This window comes from Mirounga leonina, unplaced genomic scaffold (assembly GCF_011800145.1).
Source record: "Mirounga leonina isolate KUSES-001 unplaced genomic scaffold, KU_Mleo_1.0 Mir_173, whole genome shotgun sequence".
In the NCBI taxonomy this organism is placed as follows: domain Eukaryota; kingdom Metazoa; phylum Chordata; class Mammalia; order Carnivora; family Phocidae; genus Mirounga; species Mirounga leonina.
The window spans coordinates 17,733,571-17,739,570 of NW_023270447.1; the positions used below are offsets into that span (position 1 = coordinate 17,733,571).

Genomic DNA, 6,000 nt, shown 5'->3' on the forward strand with positions numbered 1-6,000 from the left:
ATTTGATGTCTGTTATTTCTACTCCTCTTAGAATGCTCAAATCCTATGGTTACTTTGTAGTTTAGATTATGCCTCAACATTTCCACGAAGAATTCTCGGACTATATTTCAATTTTTGGTCTCCTTCCATACTAGTCCCACAGTAGATATTTAATAAACATTATGTTATTTAACTGGGTAACCAAGGAATCCATATCCCAGGCTTCTCCTTCCAACACAGACTCCTTAGGGAGACAAGACGGGAGACAGAAAGCTGAAAGGATTTCAACTTGGTAGTAAAATTAAAGGCTGCACAGAGTGGAGACATACTAACACAAAAGATCAGTTAGAAATGGAATGAGAGGGCACTTGGGTGGCTTAGTCAGTTAAGCGTCTGCCTTCAGCTCAGGTCATAATCTCAGGGTCCTGGGATCAAGTCCCACATTGGGTTCTCTGCTGAGCAGGGAGTCTGCTTCTCCCTCTCACTCTCCCTCTGTGCTTTCTCTCTCTCCTTCTGTCCCTCTCAAATAAATAAAATCTATAAAAAAGGAAATGGAATGAGAATGGTGTATAAATATATTTAAATATATATATTAGTGTGTGGAAAGCTCAAAAGAGAACACAAGCAACTGAGCACTAAATTTCATTTTTGGCTGGGTTTTGAACAACCAATGTGAAAAGGAAAAGAGAATACGTAATTTTACATTTCAGGAAATTCTGGCTGAGAGAGGATGGCACCAACAGTCACGTACACCTTTGGGTAGTATGGACATCTTAAGAATAGTTAAGTCATCCAATCCATGGACAAAGAATATCTTCCATTTATTTGTGTTTTCTGTAAAGGGCCAGACAGTAACTACTTTAGGTTTTGTGGGCCACACAGTCTCTTGCAATGACTCAACTCTGCCACTATAGCATGAAAGCAGCCAGTAACAGACAAAAAGTAAACAAATTAATGTGTTTGGGTTTCTTAAAATTACATTTAAGGATACGAAGATACGAATTTCACATTAATATTCATGCATCACAAATATTTTTCCAATCACTTAAAACTATAAAGAATTATTCTTTTTTTTTTTTTTAAAGATTTATTTATTTGAGAAAGAGAGAAAGAGAGCACAAGTGGAGGGAGAGGGAGAGAGACAATCCTTAAGCAAACTCCCCACAGAGCCCAATGCAGGTCTCGATCCCAGGAACCTGAGATCATGACCTGGAGCTGAAATCAAGGGTTGGCTGCTTAACCAACTGAGCCACCCAGGCACTCCTATAAAGAATTATTCTTAACTCCAAAGGTGGAGGGCCAGATTTGACTCCGGGGCCATAATTTTCCAAGCCCTCCCTAAGGCATTCATGGTATATCATGATCTTGGTTCTCTCCTATACATCTAAAATGGTACTAGATTTGTACCATTCTTGGAAGAAATGAAAAAAGAATCACTCAAATCATGTTCTATAGGTTTAATTCTCTTATAGAATCCAGTTAAGAATGGCTGCATTTTAAGTGATAAAAATTAAGAGTTTAAAAAAAAAACTGGTTAGGATATGAAGCACAAGGACTCTTACACATGGGTAGCTGAAATGTAAACTAATATAACCATTTTGGAAGATAATTAGGGATTGTTGGGGTAATCTTTGATGGGCCCTCAGTGTCCCTGCATGTTTTTTTCTGAAAATGCCAAGAATATCAGGCCCTGACTCTTTACCCAGGTCATTTTTCATTTGCAATGAGCAACACTGAGAAATGCATTGAGCAGGCTTATCACCACTCATTATTAAGTGTTCCTCTCTGTTAACGTAACCAGTTACCTGTGTGTCTAAGTCCACTTGTGTTATTCCAACACGTCTACCTCTTGTGGATTTGGAAGCCAAGGAAACCATTAGGAACCTAAATCTTTGGCTACTACTTTTGCCATAATTTTCTTTTAAATCCTGTGTCTGGTCCAGGCATCAAGTATCTTCTGCCAGAATCAAATAAACAATATCAGGCCAACTTGTTAGCTTGCAAGTAGGATAAAATCTCAGACTTTTCAGAGTTCTTGACAGGAAGTATCTACCAAAGTTGAAGATACACAACCAGCAATCAAACTCCTAAGTTTATACTGAAAAGAAATGCATACAACGTGTATTAAAAGATTTGTACAAGAATGTTCATAACAGCATTTTTAAACTTTATTCCTCATACTTTTGCTTAAATCTTTAATCTATCTTTCAAGGCTAGAATGATTCATGTGGTAATGGATTAGAGTTGGCAACATCAGTATGAAATCACTATCAGCTTAACAGAAATACAAATGAATATATATAGAAATACTCATAGATGTGTGGTCATACATGGATTAGTACACACAAGTATGTATTTCTTTGCTCTGTTATCTGAGAGGGGCCTAAAAGAAATGATACTTTCTCAGCAACAATCACACCTACCAGTCAGACTTTGGTTTCTAGTACCATTCTCCAATAAAAAGAAGCAGGGCTCTTTGGAGAAATGGCTTATTCTAGGACTGGGACAATAAATATACAAGCTGAGCCTAGAGTATTCTGTAGTGACAGAAAGGAAGGAGGTGATTAAAAACAAAAACAAAGGAAAAACTTACATTGAGATGAATATGACAAAAAGAGTAATCAACTGAAAGAGACTCCTACAGCCAAAGCTGGAACAATGTGAGTAGCAAACTAAGTAAAATAATATAATTCAAAGTATAAAACAAATATCCACACATCCATACTGATATAAAGGATTGAGTAAATTAATAAATGGGGGAGAAGAGACAAATCTCCTGACACTGCCTCCAAGAGACACTGGAGAAACATGATTGGTACTACCTCAGCCAGGTGGCAAGAGTCATTAATAGTCATCAATCACGTGGACAGTATGTACCACTGATACAATGTAACCTTCCTCTCAATAATCCATAATCCTAGTCCTACCATGAGAAACACACCAATTCCAATAGTAGGGCATCCTATAAAATACTTGACCAGCACTCCTCAAAGCCATCGAAGTCATCAAAAACAAAGAAGGTGTGAGAAACTGTCACAGCCAGGAGGAACCTAAGGAAACATTGTAATTAAATGTAACGTGCTATACTGACTGGAATCCTGGAATAGAAAAAAAAGGACATTAAGTAAACAACTAAGGAAATCAGAATAAACTATGAAGTTTAGTTAATAATAATATAATAATAATGGTTCATTAATTGTGACAAATGTACCATATAATACAAAATGTCAGTAATGGGGAAACTAAACAGTATGTAGGAATACTGTGGACCTCAATTTTTCTGTAAATCTAAAACTATTCTAAAAAATAATGTCTATTAAAAAAAAAAATCCTGCCTCTCCTTCAAGGTCCATTAAAAAGCCTATCTCCTGCAAGAAACTATCCCTGATCCCCTCCAACTTAAATGAGACCTCTCCTTCCTTCCACCTCACACCAGCTCTGCTGAGCACCTACCATATTTTGCCCAACAAAATGATTTATAAACAGGTTTCATTTCCCCTAAATCATAAGCATCTTAACATCAAGTTTATATTTGTCATGTTATTTAATACAAAATTAGGTTGAAGCAAAATTGAGAAACCAACTAATCAAGATGAAAGTCACATTTAGTTACGGTTAGTAAGTCCTAAGGCAGTTTCATTCTACTCCTGAACAACTCTAATAATTAGAAAGTTCTTCCTGCTGGTCTGAAACCAAATGTTCTATAATTTCCTCATTTATTGCATGAATGAATGAATGACAACGAGCTCTATGAGAGCAGGGAACACCTTCTGTTTTACTTAATACTGTATCTCCAGCACCTTGCACGCAGTAGACACTCAAAAAACACTTGTTTTGGGGTTGCCTGGGTAGCTCAGTTGGTTACGTGTCTGCCTTCGGCTCAGGTCATGATCGCAGGGTCCTGGGATCCTGTCAGCAGGGAGCCTGCTTCTCCCTCTCCCTCTGCCCCTCCCCCCTGCTCATGCTCTCTAATAAATTTTTTAAAAATCTTTAAAAAAAAAACCAAAACCACACATTTGTTTTTGAATGAGTAAATGGCTACCTGGCTAGGGAAAGGGCTGTAACTTTTATTTCCCCTCCCATACAATTTAATTTACTGTTTAGCTAATGACCACCCTCCTGATAATATACTCACATAATATATAGTCTCATATGTAGGTTTTACGAACAATTTAAACTAATTTAACTGAAGCTATGAGGTTTAGTAATTTTGTGCAATTGCAAGTGCGAAAGGAACTGCGATCATTAGATCCCCAAGGGTGTACAATTAACGACTAGAAATGAATCAAAAACTACGGCTGAGGCGGCAAGGTCGCCCCCGGAACGTCTGGGGAAACGCTCCTGGACTAGCAGCCAGGCCCGCGGCTCATCCAGTCCACAGCTCCGCGACTCTGGGCAAATCACCGCACTTCCAGTTGGCCTGCTTCCTCGTCGGAAACTAAAAGGCTCGGACTCAAGGCGTCTTTTTTTTTTTTTTTTTTTTAAAGATTTTATTTATTTATTTGAAAGAGAGAGAGAATGAGAGACAGGGAGCACGAGAGGGAAGAGGGTCAGAGGGAGAAGCAGACTCCCTGCCGAGCAGGGAGCCCGATGCGGGACTCGATCCTGGGACTCCAGGATCATGACCCGAGCCGAAGGCAGTCGCTTAACCAACTGAGCCACCCAGGCGCCCATTGGACTCAAGGCGTCTTAAGTCTTTGCTGATGCCAAGGCCCTAGTATTCTCAGCTATTAGGGTTTTGTTTGTTTTTCTCAAGTTTTCAAATTCAAATCGGTTCAACCCTGCACAAAAACCTCCCGTAGATCGCGTTCCCGCTCAGTCACCTCAACTGACAAGTGATCTTCATGGCCGCGTCCATTCTTGAGATTCTCCCCCCCACCCACCCCGGGGCAGTTGGGGGGAACAGGTTACAAACAACAGCTAACGTAAATAAAATATAAATTCGCAGGCTGCACGACGACAGGGCTTCTGAAAAAGAAACACTTCTACAACCCTACATGGAAAAATGAGGAAACCCCTTTCCACACAACTCTCGAAGGAAGAAAAGAGTGGGGCGGATCCTCTCTCACTCCGCCAAAGCTCTGAGGTGAAGACTGCACCCCGGCAAGTCTGAGGAAAAAACACAGCCGCAGGAGAAGGAAGCAAGAAAAACGTTAAGAACCAGGTCCTCGGTAGCCGCAAACACACCTACCAGATCAGCGGGTCCCTGGGGCCACGTCGCCTCCCAAACTTCCAGAACGTTCCCCCAAGTCGCCGGAAGCACGGGGGGCGGGGCACAGAGGCCCAGGCGCGTTCGTGGCTACTCCAGCCGCGGTGCGCGCGCTCCACCGGCTGAGCTTCCGCGCAGGCGCAGACCTCGCTAACGATGGCCCCGCCTTTCCTACTCTTTAGATTGCAAGGTTTTCACCAACTGCTTGCTAAGTGGTTAGGAAAAAGTGGAGGGGTTAGCTTGTTTTTTGCGTTTGACTTAGTCGCCTGGAGGTGACTCTTCACAACTTTCTAAAATGCAGGCTCAATTCTTTTACTGTTATTGACAATATGAAATCAAAGTGGCCTCAGGTTTATCCAAATTATGAAAAAATAAAGACGCACATTTTCATTCGTGGCCGTTAAGTATAACATAGTAGAAGCCTGTGTGTTTACTCCTTTGGAATCCATTGCTGTCAGACCTGACTGCAACTCAGCAAATTATTAAGTGCTGGTGTTCACAACTGTAAAAATTGAAAAAAGAAAAGAAAAGCCAACACTTGCCTAGAACTTATGGTTGGGATGCCAAAACTATTTATGACTTCCTTTGTAAAACACGTAATTGCTGGGGGAAAAACAATACTGCTCCAGGAAAAATCCTTTGGAGCGCACTTGTACTGTGGATTCATTATTCCCTGAAGCAACCATTTTGTAAGTTTAGAGTTGTATTACTGGTATTAAAATTAGGGGCACTCTTACTGCTGCTGTTGGACATTAAAGCCGGGATAGGAGAGGTCAAATCAATCAAGACCTGACTCCAGCCACACCGTGTGG

The 6,000-nt window shown here is 40.6% G+C and overlaps 1 protein-coding gene across 1 annotated transcript in view; it reads right to left on the reverse strand.

Annotated features, from left to right (window-relative positions):
- Positions 1-5,298, reverse strand: part of CUNH1orf146 (chromosome unknown C1orf146 homolog) — a 35,221-nt gene extending 29,923 nt beyond the window's left edge. The window contains exon 1 of the mRNA XM_035018039.1: positions 5,171-5,298. The gene's annotated coding sequence lies outside the window, so the exon portion shown is untranslated. The remainder of the gene's footprint in view (positions 1-5,170) is intronic.
- Positions 5,299-6,000: the final 702 nt, after the last annotated feature.